The 19,802-nt window shown below is 40.7% G+C and overlaps 1 protein-coding gene and 1 non-coding gene across 2 annotated transcripts in view; one reads left to right on the top strand and one right to left on the bottom strand.

The window, feature by feature from the left end:
* Positions 1-19,802, top strand: part of CREB5 (cAMP responsive element binding protein 5) — a 391,322-nt gene that overhangs the window by 322,051 nt on the left and 49,469 nt on the right. The gene's annotated exons all lie outside the window — the stretch shown is intronic.
* On the bottom strand, positions 18,243-18,349 carry LOC114235027 (U6 spliceosomal RNA). Its single transcript, XR_008558202.1, has one exon. It is a non-coding gene; the product is annotated as a U6 spliceosomal RNA (small nuclear RNA).

Raw genomic sequence — 19,802 nt, 5'->3', positions numbered from 1 at the left:
AAAAGCTCAATGCAGTTTTTCTTCTGATGCTTCTGTGCAGGGACAGAGAAAGCAAACAAAGAGTAAGCAGGTAGCTGTGATTTTTTGTTTGTTTGTTTCATTTTACAATGAGGAGTTAATGGTCTTGAAAGTTCACAGGTTTCTACTGAAGCTACTACCTTAAGCCCATTGCAGCTATCCTTGAGGAAGAAAAATGGGAGGGGGGATTTGTGAGCAGAATCCAAGGCATGTGCTCTAGCTCCTTATACTGTGGGTATTTCGGCATCTGTGAAAGCCAAGGCCTCAACACAGAGTGGTAATTTCAGCAACTTCTCCAACAGCATTCTGGGTGAGACAGTTCAGCTCCTTCCCATTTACTTATGAGTTAATTGGCACTTAAACTCAAGTCTTCAGGCCAGTGATTTATTTTAATAATATGTTAGCCCCATGGCAGGCCCATGACTTCATGACTGCCTCAGTGGAGAAAGGGCACACCGCCCTGATGGATGTCTCAGAGCTGCATGTGGCTGATTTACAAGGCGCTCCTCCGATCTGAGTCACTCTCGCCTCCTCCACTTCAAGCCCCATTGGGTGGCACCTAGCTCTTGGAGGGTCCACCTGCTTAAAGGGACAGTTAAAAGAAGTGGGCTGAACACAACTAATTTGGAGGAAATTATTCTTAAACAAGAAATCGTTGGATACTTCAAATTATGAGGCAGTCTGTACACTGGCCAAATTCGATCAGTTTCCATATGTTCATTGCATGTTGCTTTATTAAAACAAAAGACCATAGATGCTGGTTTTCAATCTGTCTAGCAAATGTCATCTGCATTTTATAGGTCTCATTATAACAGTGTTCATAATGATGAAATCAGCTGATTTTTCAAGGCAACCTTTAAGGTTATTTTCTGTTTATTAGGTTGCTAGGGGCACCTAATACATCAGTATGAGTAGAAGAAATGTTTAATGCGGTTGCCAGATTTTTGTGCAAGATAAATAGTTTTACATCTCTCAGAAGTAGAATCCAATTGGCCAAGAAGTTGGCTAAGTTGAAATTTGACATCATTCTTGGCAACTAATTTTTTAAAAATATGTACAATATTAAAAAGTATACTATATATTTTCTAGATATAATATTAGACCCAAAACATAACCTTTAATAATAAATCAGTTTATGCAAATGATCAAGTATATTTCCTAACTGTTGGTAATAGCAATAGTCAGCATTTCAAGAGGAAACAAATGTTTTTCCCTTAGTATTTTTAAAATGGGGATATATATAGTATACATGTATGTTATAGAGCACTGGGATCTAACAAATACCTGGGAACCCATCACCCAGCCCTAGAAGTAGATCACCAGGCTTCTCTAACTACCTGTGTGTTCTTCCATATCCCATCTTTATACTTCACTCTGGAGGCCACCACTATCCTGAAATTGGTACTAATTATTTCTTAGCATTGAAAAATTTGTTTCATTATACATCCATGAGTTTTTTTAAAACAATATAGTGTTTAATTTTGCTTATCTTTAAGCTTTATATGAAATAGTATCTTGTCTGGAATTGTCTGGACTTTTTCAACTTCACATTACAATTTCTAACAAGAAAACTCATGAATTTCATTTTAAAGATGAGAATGGCTGCAGGGTAACCATTTTAAACTGATACCATAGGTATTTGATGTACAAGAAATATAAGGGATACATTTTGAGCCTTGATGTGAGATATGTAATTTTTTCTTATTAGAGTTAGAGGTGCTTGCCGTTCCCATTCTCATTACATTTTAATTAGTAAAAGATGATTAAAGCATATGAGTGAAGCCTTATTTTGATGTTTCTGCAATATGGTAATTAAACCCAGAGAAGATATATTTTTCATGATACAGTTACACCTAATTAGCATGTAATAATTATCAAATTAAATACTCATTTTAAATATGTAATTGAAGTGTCATGAGTTGAAATCTAATTTTTATGGAATGAATTTATCAGGTAATGAAATTTCATGTTTCCATCAGTTTTTAAGACTGGGCTAAACAGAGGCCTAATTGTCCCTATGAAATCTTTCAATTATCTATCTGGTTGCATACAGATTTTGAAAATTTTTAGGGTTAGAGATGTAATAGTTGATCATCTCATCAAGAATTAAATGAAATAACCCTGATTGAAGGGTTTTGGTTTATATTTTCTAGGTGTCTCACAACTATCAAGGCAATTTCCCCCTCTCTTATTAGCCAGCAGAGGAAGTGATTTGGTTGCCCACAAGTCTGGGACGTATTAGGCAGCCCACACTGATGAAGCCTGGGCCAGTGGGGACGGGGTGGAGAGGAGAGAAGTCCCTGCTCCTCTGTATATTTATTGGCTAAGATGCCTTTGTTTGCATTCTAAAACAGCATGATGCTGTTTGAAGGGATGGCCATGATTATTGTTCTGTACACAGTGATTTTCTACTCGGGCGTGGAGTTGCATGTGATCTGCAAATATCCAGAAGGATCCTTCCAGATAGGATTTGCCTCCTTATGTGAAATACCAGTATCTTATAGGTACATCTCATTTTTTTTTTCATTATTAATTTTTTATTTTTTAACTTCTTATTTGAAATGATTTTAGACTTATAGAAAAGTTGAAAAATAGTACAGAGTGCCCACCTACCCTTCACCCAGCTTTTCTTAATGTTAACATCATCTATAACTATAGTAATTCTCAAAACCAGGAAATTAACATCAGTCAAGGGATATTAGCTAAACTGCAGACTTTATTCAGATTTCCCATTTTTTCCCACTGTGTTGTTTCTGTTCCAGCACTCAGCTCTGGATCTTACATTGCATTTAGTTGTCCCATCTCCTTGGTCACATCACATCTTTTGAATTTCTAATTCTTTCACGATCTTGACATTTTTAAGTGTCTGTGTTCGCCTGCCGTTTTCTCATGAGTATTGCAGTTGCACATGTTTTAGAAGAATACCCAAGAGGTTACCTTGTGCCCGTTCCAGTGTCTCATGTCAGGGGTACAAGATTATGCTAAACCTTATTACCGGTGATGGGTGATGTTAACTTTGATCACTTGGTCAACGTGACATCTGTCAGGCTTTTCCACTGTAAGGTCACTAAGTTTCTCTTGGTAATTAATTATCTTAGAAGAATAATTTGAGACTAAGGTGCACCCTGTTTTAAGAAAAATCTGACCACATAAATCTGAACTTGTGAAATAAATACTGATGTGATTTCCTCCATGAACAAAGGAATTCTTCATTTTTTCAAAGGATTCGTCCCAGAATTTCATTTAAATAGCAACCTCAGTTCTAGTACAGTTAAAATATAACTTGTCTAATAAATGTTGACAGCTATACAACTTTTTGAGGCAATGTCTACTACAATGTCTTCTTTTAGGATCACATATGTCTTCCCAAATAATGCATGAATATATTCTCATCCCCTTTACAGTTAGAAAAATAAGAATTTTTCCTACCTGGCAGCTCATTAAAAGAAGAAACTAGAGCTTTCACTCTTTGTTCTTTTCTAAAGGGATTTTATTTATTTATTTATTTTGTCAGAAATAGGAGGTTAGGAAAAAATATATTTTTTGGTGAAAAATGTTTTAAGAGATGCTGTTCTATAATATAATTAATTCCAAAGTACATAGGCTAAGATGATGTCTATTTTGTGCCATACATATGATTACACTTTCTGGAAAACAATTTGGCAAGTTGTACCAAGCCCTTTGGGGGTGTTAGCCTTGAGGATGTCTATATCCTTTGGTTCCACCTCCCAAGAATCAGCCTAAGAAAATAATTGCTGACCTAGGCAGAGATTTATGCTCAAGGATATTCACTGCCCTGCTATTATAAAGAACTAGAGGCCCGGTGCACGACAGTCGTGCACTGGGGGGAGGGGAGTCCCTCAGCTCGGTCTGCGCCCTCTCGCAGTCTGGGATCCCTCGGGGGATGTCCACCTGCTGGCTTAGGAGGAGAGCAGGGAGAGGCTCCTGCCACTGCTGCTGAGCTGGCCAGCCGTGAGCCCAGCTTCTGGCTGAGTGGCGCTCCCCCTGTGGGAGCACACTGACCACCAGGGGACAGCTTCTGTGTTGAGTGTCTGCCCCCTGGTGGTCCGTGCACATCTTAGCGACCAGTCATTCTGCCATTCGGTCGATTTGCATATTAGCCTTTTATTATATAGGATTGGGGAAGTAATTTGGGAAACTGGAAATAATGTAAATGCCCAATAATAAGCAAGTAGTAGAATGTTGTACAACAATTAAAATCATATCTTCCAGCAACAGATAATGTCATGAGAAAATGTTCAGATGATCACAATAATATGCTATGTAGGAAAAATAAAAATAGTATTATCTACACAATATGTCCCTCTTCTCTCTCTCTCTCTCTCTCTCACACACACACACACACACACACACACACTTGGTAGGAATACATCAGAAAGTTATTAGGTGTAGAATCGTTTGTATTTTCTTCTTTATATTTATTTGCTTTCCAACTTGAGGCTTCTTTTATTAACATGCAAAAGATATTTTTGAGAAATTAAAATTAGCAGTAATTCCACAGGTGTCCTTTGGGGAGGTGTATTCTTTGAAACCTCTTTCCAATTTCTCTTTTCAACCCAGTATAGGTACAACATTCAAAACAACAAAAAGGCATACACTCTCTGAGTTTAACCTAAATATTTATGTGTATACATATGCACGCACACATTCAGAGAGAGAGTTGTAATGAACTGCTTAGTAAATAAAATGAATAAAATTTTTAAAATTAGGTCTCTATTTTGAGAAAAGAATTCAATGTCTAGATTTTCTGTGGTTGACTTTTTAAGAGTAAATAGAAAAATCTATGGCATCTCCGAACTGTGATATAAAGTAGGATGAGGGAAGGGTACCCCTTCCAGGGGATAAAGTTTTTCAGAAAGTAAAAGCTAGGGGGAGATATTTTTTCTATTGTTCTTTTCAAAGTTTGTCTTTAAAATTGAACTTTAAAAAAAAACCATTTGGCCCCATCAAATTGCAGAGAGCCAAATCTCTAGCTTTCATTTTTAATCAAGCAGGCTAAATAGTCATGTTTATGTGACTAAATGAAACTTTTGTGTGCAGCGTTCCACTCCATCTGCATGAATGGTAGCATTGTGGCAGGGTGAGGTCACTGCAGAAGGGAAAGTGAGGTAAGAACACAGCTGAATCTACAGGCTGTTCTGCTGCAGGGTGCACCAGCTCTTTCTTAAAGCCACAGAGCTGCCATTCTCACACCAGAGGCCCTGGGTGTGCTTGCATGGGCTGTCCCACGGCACCGCTTGCCCGTGTGTAGTGATGCACTGGGCATCATGAATAATTCAAGTGTTCTAGGAGAGAGCCAGAGGTGCAAGGAAGAGCATGCCAGATCCATGATAGTGTAGAGTTTCTGCTCCTTTGAACATACACCTTGGTCACCTGCTCAAAAGGAAAGACAGGGACCTTCCATTTTCTTACTGCCCAGTCTCAGGATCCAGGAGGGATCTCAGCTGTAGTCATGCAAGCCCACTCTGGCATGTTTCCCTCCCAAGCAATGCAGGCTGACATCCCAAGCTAAGTCACCAGAAGACTGGATGAAGATACACATCACTTCACATTCTACCTACAGCTCCTACTAACTGAGGACTAAGCCGGCTGCCAAGAGCATGCTGGTGAGCCTCCCCTTGCCAACACCATCTTTATTCGAGCTGTGAGAACTTGAAGAAAAACCACTCCTTTTTACTTCCCCAACCAGCTCTCCAAGCTTTTTACCTCCTGCTTCACAATGGAGAAGGATCCTTCACTCTCCATTTGGCATCGAGCAGCATCCGACTTAAATAAGATACTTTAAAGATATGGATGCCATGCCTTTGTGTGTATCTGTCTCAGTAGATGCCCTGATACAGAGAATGACAACAGCTCTTAAAAGCTCTCCAGGAAAACTGTCTCACCTGAGGTCTGAGCTTATAAGCCCCCATTACATAAAAAGGCAGCCGTCCCTGAACCTCAACTGTAGGGATAGGTAAGTTTGGTTCTGTAAAATGGGCATGTCCTGTAGATTGCATTTCAGGAATCCATTTTGGGGATAATGAGAGCTTAGGGTTGGGGGTGAAGGTTATATGATCCGTGCCCTGGAGAAGTTTACAGCTCCACTAAGTCGGGGAGCAGGAAGTTTAATATTGCAGAACAGTTGATGACCAATGTGCCACGTGCACTATGAAGAGGAAGTGCTATGGACATCCAGGGGAGGAGAACGTGCTTTTGGGCTTGGGGGAGTTGGAGAGAAGACCTGGTCAAGGAAGCAGGAAATGAACAGGTCACTGGAGGAGAAATAGTCTTTGGCTCCTTCAGTTGAGGAAAACGGTATTAAGGGAGAGGTGGTGATGCCCTCTTGATAACAGCTGCTCAAGATACAAACTCTCGAATAGATGAATCAAATGACAGGGACCAACTCTGTGCCCAGGGATGGGCGATAGACCTGTGGAGCTGAGACCGATCCGTGTGAGAGACGGACATCCCCTTGGCAGGGCACCGTGGGTGCTAGCCAGCCCATGGAGACTCTGAGGAAATGGTCATTATCTTTGAGGCAATAATGAGTCACTAAGGATGACGTGTAGGGAGGGACACGATGAAATCAATTTTGGGGGAGATAAATGTGGCAGTGATGTGCAAGAAGCACATATCAGCTAGTAACAAGAAAACCCCCCACTAAATTAAGACTATTCCAGGCCCACTTTGGGCAGCATTTCACAATGATGAAACCATGAACTCGGCTCACTTCTGCTGATGGCTGCGGAACACGGATTCTGACAGCTGCTCCCTATGAAAAGAATGAAATGAGTGCTGCCAGCCAAAGACACAGCTAGTATGCAGGTAGCCTCAATTCTGTCAGTGTCAGAGACTAAAGTGTATTTCTAAAGTATCCCAGAGATCTTCAAGGGCATTCAGTCATTCATTCATTTAGCTAACATTTGTTCAAACCTACCATGCACTGGGCACCACGACAGGCCCTGGGGGTATAAAAACCACGAAAGCATTGTCTTCGCAAAGAACTTATTTCGAATTGCTGTAGATTTTATGTACACAACATAGGAAGGTGCAGAGGCCCAGAGTTTATAGCATATACATATAGCACCACTGTATGCAAGCCTCCTACCTTGAACGATGTACCTAACTGTGGTGAGCACTTACTGGCCTTGCAAGAGGGTCAGTTGCTCCATGACCCTTCGTATAAGACAGGAGTGTGGTGGAAGGCAAGTCACATTAACAGGAAAGGCCTGCAACTCCCTTAATCAGGTAGTAAAAGTAATTATGCCTCAGTAGCCCTGGTGTTTCAGTGTCATAGAGACCTGCTTATTTTGCACTGAGAAAGGATTCTCTTCCAGAAATTTTAGTTGAGACCCAAAACTTCCCTAGCCATCATGACTACCAGTGGTGTTCTCCACAATGGCTTCTCCTCAAGCACCACATTGGTTATTAGTATCAGCCACAACCATATACTTTGAACTTGGCAAATTTCAGAGTCATGTGTTAGGAGTTGACGGCAGTTTTCAGAAAAAGAGAGAGAGAGGTCAATTGATTATTCTTGCATCATGTTTAAATTGCTGGTTACAAGAATTCAATACATAGTTTTATAGATAATTGGTTCAGGCACTTTGCTTTCTCAGATTGTATAATCAACCATTAGGAAATGAATTTTGACATTCTGCAGTATGTTGTTTACAGGTACCAAGTTAAACACAGTTAGTACCCATCATGTTGCATTACTGCCAGTTATCAATTAGACATGCTAATTTTTTTAGCATATTGTTATGTAGTGTTTTCCTTCAGCCAGGCACTACTCTAAATACTTTGTAAATAGTAGCACATTGAATCATTATAGCAATCATTATTATAATTCATATTTTATAGAGGAGGAAACTGAGGCACAGAAATGTTTAATAGCTATGCAAAAGCCTGTAGTTCGTAAATAGCAGAACTGACATTAAACCCAGGAGTCTCAGTGCTGGAGTTCATGTTACCATAACCATACACAGCAGTATGGGGAAAGTAATAATTTTAGTAGAGAGAGTTAAGTGGTGGTGGTGATAATACTAGTAGGAGTAGGATTTTAGTACCACTAGCATAGCAACAGCAGCAGTAGTAATAATAGTAGTAGTGGCAGCACTGTAGAATATTGTAGTACTGTAATCATATGAGTAATAGCAGCAGTAATAACAGTAGTTGTAGTAATAGTCATAGTGGTGCAGTGTAGTGTTGTGGTGTTAGTGGTAGTAGCATCAGTGGTTGAGGTAGTGGTGGTGGTGTAGTGTAGTGTTGTGGTGTTAGTGGTAGTAGCATCAGTGGTTGTAGTGGTGGTGGTGTAGTGTAGTGTTGTGGTGTTAGTGGTAGTAGCATCAGTGGTTGAGGTAGTGGTGGTGGTGTAGTGTAGTGTTATGGTGTTAGTGGTAGTAGCAGCAGTGGTTGTGGTAGTAGTGGTGTAGTGTAGTGTTGTGGTGTTAGTGGTTGTAGCATCAGTGGTTGTGGTGGTGGTAGTGGTGTAGTGTAGTGGTGTTAGTGGTAGTAGCAGCAGTGGTTGTGGTAGTGTTGGTGGTGTAGTGTAGTGTTGTGGTGTTAGTGGTCGTAGCATCAGTAGTTGTGGTGGTGGTGTAGTGTAGTGTTGTGGTGTTAGTGGTAGCAGCAGCAGTGGTTGTGGTAGTGGTGGTGGTGGTGTAGTGTGATAGTGGTAGTAGCAGCAGTGGTTGTGGTAGTGGTGGTGGTGTAGTGTAGTGTAGTGTTGTGGTGTTAGTGGTAGTAGCAGCAGTGGTTGTAGTGGTGGTGGTGGTGGTGTAGTGTAGTGTTGTGGTGTTAGTGGTCGTAGCATCAGTGGTTGTGGTAGTGGTGGTGGTGGTGTAGTGTAGTGTTGTGGTGTTAGTGGTAGTAGCAGCAGTGGTTGTGGTAGTGGTGGTGGTAGTGTAGTGTGATAGTGGTAGTAGCAGCAGTGGTAGCAGTGGTTGCAGTGGTTGTGGTGGTAGTGGTGGTGGTGGTGTAGTGTGATAGTGGTAGTAGCAGCAGTGGTAGCAGTGGTAGCAGTGGTTGCAGTGGTGATGGTATAGTGTAGTGTTGTGGTGATAGTGGTAGTAGCAGCAGTGGTAGCAGTGGTTGCAGTGGTGATGGTATAGTGTAGTGTAGTGTGATAGTGGTAGTAGCAGCAGTGGTACCAGTGGTTGCAGTGGTGATGGTGTAGTGTAGTGTTGTGGTGTTAGTGGTAGTAGCAGCAGTGGTTGTGGTAATGGTGGTGGTGTAGTGTGATAGTGGTAGTAGCAGCAGTGGTTGTGGTAGTGGTGGTGGTGTAGTGTGATAGTGGTAGTAGCAGCAGTGGTTGTGGTAGTGGTGGTGGTGTAGTGTGATAGTGGTAGTAGCAGCAGTGGTTGTGGTAGTGGTGGTGGTAGTGTAGTGTGATAGTGGTAGTAGCAGCAGTGGTAGCAGTGGTTGCAGTGGTGATGGTATAGTGTAGTGTAGTGTGATAGTGGTAGTAGCAGCAGTGGTAGCAGTGGTTGCAGTGGTGATGGTATAGTGTAGTGTTGTGGTGTTAGTGGTAGCAGTCATAGTAGCAGTCACCATTGTCTCTGTCGTTCTTTCAGAGATGAGGATATTGAGGCTTAGGAAGGCTAATAACTAGTAAGTGTCAGAGAGGATTTGTGCCCACATGTATCTGAGTCCTTTGCTGTCTCTCAGGATGAACACATAAGAAAAGAGCTGTTTCTGTAGCCTGTGGAAATCAGGGCTGAGATGCGTTTATGCCAATTACAGTGCGGCCATTGGTTTGGTGATGCTGCCTTAACTTACGTGGTACTTGAATGGTTTTGGTTGCCACCCTTGGTTGACTCTGTCATATTCAAGCTACCAGCTTGTTGGAGTGTAGCTGCTAAGTGTGAGGGCTGGTGTGTGAAGAGAAGGGAAAAGCCAGTCAAATTAGTTGTGACTGAACTAACTTGTCAACTCAGGGAGACAGATCAACCCAGTAGCCTCATGTGGGACCCCACTGGGGTCTGAGCCACTAGTCTGCAGGTCACTGAGTCAGGCCCCTGTGAAATCCTCCCCTCTCTCCTCCCCCGCCACTTAGAGCAGTAAAGACCGATTAAACATGTTTATATGTAATTTGAAAATGGTTCTTTCAGGAAACGTGTGGTTCTTTAAAGTCATTTTAAAACCTGAGATTTTACTTTAGTTTATTTATATTCTAGCCAAAAAGAGCCCAAAGCCGAGCACAAAGTCCATGATATATGGCGTCCTCCAGGAGGATTGTCAGAACTGGTTTATATAGTTTCACTCTATCAATATAGCCTTTCACGGCTCCTAATTAGTTTTGTTGGTTGACTTACAGAAAAGTGTATTGAAAGTGAGCCGTCAGTAATTCCACTGAGCATTAATGAAAAGCACACACTGTCAGGAGGCCAGTGGAGGAGCAGATGGCTCCGTCCTGAGCACCCCTAATTCCTACTGGGGGTGATTAACTCAACTGTTTCTCCTAGAAAATACGTCAGTAGAAACGTCTGAAGATTATTCCGACCATGGATATGTGTGTTTGTGTGTGAGTGTACACGCACAGGCACACACATATTTTTTTTTCCTTAAATAAACCAAGATTGATGATAAATAAAGATTAATTGAGCTTTTGGAATACCTACCCAGTACACTTCTGTTAACATAGATGCCACAGAGATTGTATTGGAAACGCAGCTGAGTTTGGGCTAAGGTACTGTGTATCTTGCCAAGTAGAAAGGAAATCGCTCCAAAATAAAGAGAAGAAGCAATAAAATATAAATTTGCCCAATTTTGACATTTGCTTTTGCCAGCTATGTGAAGTCTGACTTTGGTTATTTATTCTTACATGGGATTTCTTAGAATAATGCATTTGAAGAATGCAGTCTCAGATCTCAATAGCCCGAGCAGATGTGTAGTGTGCTTTTGTGGGTTTTACAGTAGAGATGTGCTGTCTCGCAGAAAGTATAGATGCGCAATTAGACTTTTACAGTGTACACATTCATGCAGATCAAGTCGTGCTCCTTACACGAGGGCTTAGTTTTCTTTATTTCCTGCCGAGTTTACCAAGTGGAACACTGGCTGCCAGCATTTCCAGCTAAATAAGTCTGCTGCAAAACCAGTGCCATTCATGGGTGCTCAGGCTGGTTGGAGGGGCGCTTGTCTTTGGACAGAGAATGCGAACCAGGAGGGTCTTGTGTCATCACTCCCGCTTGTCTCTGCGCCTGCAGCTCTGGCAGCGGGACAGTTTGGAATGCAGATACCACGCCACTTTGCAGAACACATGACATGCTCAGGTTTATGTTTGTCTGTGGTATGCCATGGTTGTTTATTATGTGGAAGAAACGGAAAGCTTGCCAATCCGCATCACTAATGCGAGTTTGACTGATGACATCAGCAGTAAACTAGAATTTAGCTTCTAACCACATACAAATAGGTCTCAGGCTGCTGGTTATGCCATGATGTCAACCCCGATGCCCCCTTCATTAGCTGGTGTGCGTTTCAGGGTAGGTGCCAAGAGAAAGAATTTGGTTTTGTTTTCCTAATGCACAAAACATGTTTTGAACAATAGAAATACTTCTCTCAACAGTTTTTCTGGCTTTTTGATTTCCCAACTCTGTTAATTACACCCTCTGAGTGTGTATTTCCAGGTCTTTATTAGAACACAACATTACCTACAGGAGAGCTGATCTCTAACGCAGATTGGGTTTGCACACACCCCTCTCCTCTCCCTGGAGACTCTGTTGGCATCCGCGAGTGGCAGCAAAACCAGACCGGCCAAGTTATTCTGCACTTCTGCGGCATTCCTGCAGGTTAAGACAGTAGCCCGACCAGTGCAGAAAGATGTTTACAAGGTCCTCCTAATGATACCACCTTGACGATCCAGGGAATGATTCAGACCTGCCAAAGGTTTCGCTTCCACCAATGCTGCCTCTGCATGTTTGTGTTCATCTGATGGGCAGTCTTGCCATCACTTAGGTAGGGCACATATCATTTGTGGCTGTCTCTTTGTGAATCAGCATTTACCTCGTCGGTAGACTCTTTGACCATGTGCAACCAAACTATTTATGAAAAAGCATTTCACTCCAAAATAGAACATTGACTTATGAACATGTGCCCATTTGGAGCAGATCCACATCTAGAGACAAGAAGTGTAAAAGGATAGATTGGTTTTTTAAAAAGAAAAAAGAAGTAAAACCTACATATGACTAGCTTTCGTATGAATGCGTCTGTGAGCATACACCACTACTTTATTGGCACAGAAACAAATACAAATGAAATTGTTGCTGAATATATGAGATAAATTTAATTAGGTATAATAATAGTACTCTTCATTTTCAAAGCATTTTACAAATGCTAATTAATTTTCCCCAATATTTCCAAGTGGCAGGAACATATAGTCTCCTTGTGCTTACAGTGGCAGATACAGGGTGCTCACCTCCCAGGAAGACCCTCAGAGACTCTGTATGTACATGTTCTCCTGCTTCCCGCACATTAAACCAAAGTGAAAATTGTCACATGGGAAACTGTGACACAGCACGGAACAGTGTAAGACTGACAGAGTTAGAGAGACAAAAGAAATGGATTATAATGTCCAGAAATTTGAAGTACATCAGTGTATGTCTGATGATCTCAAGTTCAAGATGAGAAAAACATTAAGATGAAGAGAAATATGTTTTCATGTATAGTGGTTTACTTAGGAGTAAAGTGTGTTTCTCTGAGCGGGAAGACCTTGGTTGAGACTGTAGATGTGGTTCCACATTTTCGGTTAAACCAGAGATGAGCCCTTGGGCAAATTCTGAACTGCCCTGAGCTTCTACCTCACCTATAAACTGGGAGAGGCAGACGAGGTCTCTAAGGCCCCCTTTGCCCTCACATTCACGAGTCTCTGCTCAAGGCAAATGGTGAGTCAATGGGCACATCTCCCTTCTTCAGAAGGGTCTCTGCAGAATGTTTGTTTTAAATATGTTTTTAATGATTTCAGAGAGAAGTAGGGAGAAGAAGAGAGAGAGAGAGAGAGAGAGAGAGAGAGAGAGAGAGAGAGAGAGAGAGAGAGAGAACCATTGATCAACCACCTCCTGCACACCCCGTATAGATCCAACCCAAAACCTGGCTTGTGCCCTGACAGGCAGTGGAACCAGCAACCTCCTGGTGCACAGGATGATGCTCAACCAACTGAGCCACACCAGCTGGGCTCACAGAATGTTTTTTGAGTGGGTACCTCTTTAGCTGCTGAGTGAGGGAACATGGTATAAATCTCCACACAATACATTTATCTAAGTAAATTTAAACTCAAGCCTTTAATTAAAGATTTCTCTCTCATGGTACCATACCAGTATCACAAATGCAGGTAGGGTAGGGCTTTTCAACTGGAGAAAGTCTTAGAGTTAGTTAACATTTTGTATGTCTAGGAGAGGGTTCATATTTTTTCCTATATATTGTCACTTTAAACGTGTGAGTGTGTGTGTGTGAGTGTGTGGTTTGTCTTATAGAAACGTTTGTGTATGAAGTAAAAGTGGTAATTCGGGAAAATAAGTCAATTGTATATGCCAAGACTTGTGAAGGTTTTGGAGATTCCTTAAGTACTTAAATCATTTTTTTAAGATAGTGTGATTCTGGTTGTTTTTAGAAACAAAATAATTTTTAGAAGTGGATCTGTGACATAAAGATAAAATAGTGTGGAACTCACGAATCTCAAACTTAACTGCTCTGAGCATCTACCTCACCTTGAAAAAGAAAGTGGGTAGCGAGGAGAAAGGTAAACCCACCAAGTCATTTAAATTAAAGCTTTATATTTCCCCCCAAATATCCATGCAGCACTGGTCATGCAATCCAGATTTATTGTTTTGTTTTTTTTTTTAATTCGGTGGCTACATTTGGTATAAACTATTATTTTGATTGTCATGGGCGGGGGGAGAGTGGTCTGTTAACTTAAATGCTTCACATTTCACAGAAAATCCTAAGATACCAGGTAAAATCATTATTTTTACAAAAACAAATTTTGTATGAATAGAATTTTACAGATTTAGATGTCAAATTATGTGCTCAAATGTTCAGGTCACAGATTAAATCACTTTTCATTTTGACAGAATTCTCCAACATATTGTATTTGGTGGTTTGAATTTCTGGCGAACCTTTATTCACTCTTCTTTTGCTCTGATGGATGTGGACCAGGACTTGACATTGTATAGACGGCATTAACTGCAAATTCCTGCAAAAACACAACTAATGCTGCAGAACTTTAAGCAAAATAATGCTGTGGCATCACTTTCTTGACCATTTTATAACTGTATTTCTGTGTCACCCACAGTTAAGGACCTTCTGTGCCTTGAATCATCCCTCCTAATCAACAAAAAATAATAAAATAAAAACCTGATAATCCTAAGTATACTTTTCTTTCCTTAAGCGAAGTTGCTATGTGTCCTAAACTTAAACTCGGCCATTTCCGTTTCTTTCTGAGACTCTCAGATGCCCTCTGGACAGTATGACACTGAGACAGTGCAGTTTTGTTCATTCATTTATTTCCTCCTGCAGCTTTAGTGCTTCGTTCTGTGTTAGAGCCGAGAGGCGTGATAAATCCGCTAGAGATTCTTGGCTGTAATCACGAGTTAGCATAAATACCAAGTCCCCGAGGATCTTATTTATAAAAGTGTTCACCGTGAATGCGGGGCTTGTGAGTTGCCTTCACAGAGTTTGCTGGGGAAGACACGGATTGTCAGGAGCCTTAAATAAAGCGGGAGCCTTGAAACACAGAGAGGCTGCACTTCGCGTGCGTCTTCGTCAGCCCCTGGGCTTCTGGGGGGTGATCACATCAGAAATGCTCCTGTTTGTCCTGTGAGCTTTTCCTGATGATCTGTTCGGCCCTTTAATACACAAACATGCTTGCTCCCACAACCATGAAACTCGTTCATGCGGGCCACGGCACCCTTGGTACTTTACTGACAGGCATTCAAGTTCTGAGGTGTGCATGCATTACCAAAACAGACCTTTCTCTTTGGGCGAGTGCAAGAAGAGCTATTTCAAAGGGAGCCCCCTTTCCTTTCTGTAATTTGCTTTTCAAGACAGGCCACTATTTCTTAGAAGCTTGGGATGGGGAAAAATTTTTAGTCATTAGGAATATGAAAATCTTGGGTTTGTTGCTTTAATGTTGTGAAGAAATCTGTCAAGTTTCCCATGCAGTTAAACACCCTCTACCCCAGCCCCTCATTATCGTCCCTCACTCAGGCCTTGAAGAGCTCATCCTCCCTCCTCCCAGGCACCACTTTCCCCCTGTGTCTGGCTGCTTTACAGCACAGACCCAAGGTAAAAGGGCTCTTGAATATGTTTTCAGTAGATTATCAATGTCCCTATAAACCATTCTCTTATTCTGGGCTTTCATGATTGGTAACAGACATTTGTATTAGAAATGCTTCCGAAATTTTTTTTCTTGTTTATAAGAGCATGAGATCATTATTTTACTGGGTGAGGGTAGGATAGAAATATAATTCACGGCGCTGAGGAAGTTTCCTTCAGTGTCCACTCAGTGGATATAGAAATCATTTTTCGAATGACCTGCATTCACCTCTAAGTTCTCTCACATTTTTTATGTCATTCATTATTTTTTAAAATTTCAACCAAACTATAAATAAGGTCATGCTAACATTACAACAGATTACACAGTGTTACACACAAGCCAGAGCCGAAATGCAGGGACGGCCCCGATGCTCTTAGAAGAAAACGGACCTAGAAGTTGACGCTTTTCGTCTGCCATTAGCCAGTTGGGTTTTGGATAGCAAACACAACACTTTGCCAAGCTGTAAAATTCATGATGTTTAAGAGAAAGATCAAAACTAAAACTAGAGGGTTTATACGTGTAAATATTAGCTTGGTGCAAATATTCCTGTTGGATGGTCTTTGACCGTTTGATTCCGGTGGGTTAAAAGAAAGTCTGAGCTATAATTTATTTGTTTTCTATTTTCAGAGTATGCTTTTCCACTTTTTAAAACTCTTAGCCAATATTACTGATTTTATAAAGTTGCTGTCTTCCTGAGAAATAAATGTTTTTCTCAATGGATGGACTACTAAATTTGTAAACTTAGGTTTATTTGACATCTTTTAAGAAGTAACTGGGAATTCTTTGTGTTTGTGTGTGTGTGTGTGTGTGTATGTTTGTTTGTTTGTTTGCTAGTGTCTAGCTGTACATGTTGATAGTAATTTCTGTGTCTGTTGTTGTCAGTAATTCATTTCTGAGGATAATGAGATTTAGAAGGGTCACTTACATCCTGTTGATGTCACATAAATCATCTTTCATCACTTCAGTGTCTTATCTGACCAAACACAATTTTGCCTTCACATGGTCTCTTATATATGTGTCTGCTATGAACTTTATAGTCAAATTCTTTGCTTATTATAGCCATGACATATCTAAAATATTGGTCATTAAAATAGTGACAAAGATAAGCTGATTATTTCACTGTTATTTACATGAGTGATGTTTTCATTATTTTGAATCATAAAATAATTGAGAGGCTCCAAAAACAGACTTTATAATGAATTAGCCTTTGGATATTTCATCTCTGGTAGTCACTTGTGTCATGATGGAAACTATAAAGAGCAGAGACACTAGTGGATATCTTGATATTGCCCAACTGGCCTGACTTTCTTGAACACAATCTGAGTTGTTTTATTAAAGGACAGTAACATAAGAGTGTGTTTTCTAGATGTTTTATCCTTGTACAAATCCAGCACTTTAAAATGTGAGAATATTTATTCAGGATTTTTTACCAGCATTTTCACTGAAAGCAACATGAGTGGATTCTAGGTGTGCAGTTAAATCCTTAGCTGTTGTTCCTTCCTTTGGTTTTCATCTCTCAAGTAGAGCAAATGCCACAAAATCATATTTGCCCTATCCGTATCCTTGAGTCAACATCTATATTTATCTCTCCCATGGAGCCATGACATAAGTAGACAAGAAAGGAGACTGAAAGAGGAAACAAAAACAAAAGCAACCAAAAAAGAGGGTCAGCAGGAGCGATACTGAGAAAGGAAAACATTGGTCAAGACATGAATGGCTTCAGAAGAGAATTCTCTTCTTTGCCTATTGGTTTTCCAGCAGAAAATCTGTTTCTCATCAATTGCACCAGATCTCAAACTCAGAAGTTTTTATGAGGGACACACAGTAAGGTGCCAGAGGAGAGTAAATGAGTAACAGGTAGAACATGTTTCCACATAGGGCCACCACCCCACTCCAGCCTTCTCTCTGCCCAGTGGTGGCCAATTGCTGAAGCCAGTGCCTATGTGCAGGTCCCTTTGGGAATGAACTGCAAGTCCGCACTGACTCTAATCGCAGAAATTTTCTTTGGGTGGCACAGCAGAAAAAGGCTGGGGTTTTGAAATCAGACTAACATGAGTTTAACACCTTGGACCAGTTGCTTAGATATGGAGCTACAGTGTTCCAGAGTGTAAGCTGGAAGTCCTAAAAAATAAGATGAGATGATATTTTTATGTTCATTAGCACATGCCTAGTGCATAATAAGAACTCATTAAGGATATTTATTAGTTTAGCTACTATGCTCAATTTCTTTATGTTATAAACCATCTCTTTGAAGCTACTTCAAAATAATTTGGCTAAATAATGAGAAATAAAGTCTAACGAAAAGAAGAAAAAGTATTTTTGTTAAATTTTCCACCTGGTTCTCAGTAAGGAATTTAAACAGACCTCTCAAACCCTGTCTAAGTGTTGTCTAGCTTCCTCCATTAAGCTCAAGAGAAGTTGAATCATTTAGAGTACAGCTAACATTTGAGAAAGAAGGAGTGGATGCCCAGTTTTTAGCCATAAGACTGACGACTGTCCATCAGATTGTGTTTATTGAGCCGGTGACCAGGGAAGGGCTCTTGTGGGTCCCCGAGTTAAGTCATAGCAAGGAAGACCCTCTGTCAGGCTCCAGGTCAGCCAGATGGTGTTAACCTTGTAGACTCTCAGGTCTCCTCACCTACTAGTCTGCACTGGAAAATGGAGGGGTAACCGTGCCTCCTCACCAATGAACGGTTTCATTTCCAGGGTAACTCTTGGGGACAGGGTGATGATCACTCTGAGCCTCTATAAAGCTTGAAGGAAATGCAAGTCGTTTGTGTGCCAGTTTAAACACAGAGCCTGAACATTACTTCCGTGCTTATGTCTACTTCTGCTTCTTTTGCTTGTGTGTTTGTTGTAACAAAGAGTAATACACGCTTGGATTTATTTTTTTTTACTTTATCATTATTTTTTTAATATGAAATGCTTCACGAATTTGCATGTCATAATTGCACAGGGGCCATGATAATCTTCTCTGTATCGTTCCAATTTTAGTATATGTGCTGCCGAAGCAAGCACCACACTTGGCTTTAAACTGTGTGCTGGGAGAAAAATTCTGGAAGGACAACTGCTCAGGACCTTAGGTTCTGTCTTTACTTCATGACTTCATTTTTATAAAATTAAAATGACTTAATTTAGAATTTATGTACCCAAGACCTTAGCCCATTTTTTAAATTCTTCCTCCTCCCATGTGTGAATTTTTTATTTATTTTCATTGTGAGTATGTGAACCAGTCTTAGCTACAAGCAAAATGTCACTGACGTGTCAGAGAGCATGAGAGACACATACTCAGAAAGAGAGAAAGAGAAAGAGAAGAGAGAGAGAGAGAGAGAGAGAGAGAGAGAGAGAGAGAGAGAGAGAGAGAGAGAGAGAATGGAAATTCTGAGATGGGTCAGCCAGGCTCTCTGTGGTTGCTATATTCATAACATTGTTTTCTTTGTTTGAGCTTTGCTCTCTTCTTTCAGGAATCTTCCTATTAGTAAATATCTTAACAAACCTGGGTTCATTTTGAACTTGGCAGTAATTCTGATTAGAGTTGTTGCAAAATAACCATTCAGTCCAGCATGGCCCTAAATGCTCAGAGTTTCCTAGGGGAATCAGGACAGACGTGGTTCAGACTGATGAGTGTTTCTGACCTTTAACCCTTGGGTGGGGGGAGGAGAGGCACACTACAAATTGGAAAATACACTTTCTCCCCCCCTCAACTGTATCTCAGTGGCCTTTTTCACGTAAAAGAAAGCTACTTTTAAAATTAGGAAGCTGCAAAGCATCTATATACACTGAGTGGCCAGATTATTATGATCTCTGAACGCATAATAATCTGGCCACTCAGTGTGTGTGTGTGTGTGTGTGTGTGTGTGTGTGTGTATTCATGCATGGGTGGGGTCTGGCCAGCCTGGCCAAGGGGGAGGGGACATGGGCAGTTGGCCGGCCTGCCTGCTTGTTGAACTCCTGGTCGAGGTGACAATTTGAATATTAGCCTTTTATTGTATAGGATATACACTGAGTGGCCAGATTATTATGCATTCAGAGATCAAAATAATCTGGCCACTCAGTGTATATCCTTCTAGCCCCTGCTCCAAAGCTCAATTAGGGGATAGAAGCAGCCGATGCTGCCTAAAGTCTCTTCAACCTAAAGTAGCTCCCTAAAGATCAATCTTTTATGATCCATCTAAAATTTAATCCCTGCTTAAGGGATTTTGCATCCATTCAGGTGGCCTACAAATACATTCAAGTTTTATTTCATTGTAAAAATAAAAAAGTTAAAATTTGAATAAAGGTCCTATAGAAAAACTATTCAAGTATCATAAACATATTTGAGAGAGGTCAATTAAAAAAGATTCTCATAAGGATAAAAAAAATAGTACTATCATTTATACAATTTTGGGACTTTGCACACTTTAGACTTATTTGGTAAAAAGGCAGAATTAAATTTGATTTGGATCCATTGTGTGGAGGGGTGGGGGTGGGG

Source organism: Eptesicus fuscus, chromosome 14, assembly GCF_027574615.1.
Source record: "Eptesicus fuscus isolate TK198812 chromosome 14, DD_ASM_mEF_20220401, whole genome shotgun sequence".
In the NCBI taxonomy this organism is placed as follows: Eukaryota; Metazoa; Chordata; class Mammalia; order Chiroptera; family Vespertilionidae; genus Eptesicus; species Eptesicus fuscus.
This window is presented reverse-complemented; position numbering and strand designations above follow the sequence as displayed.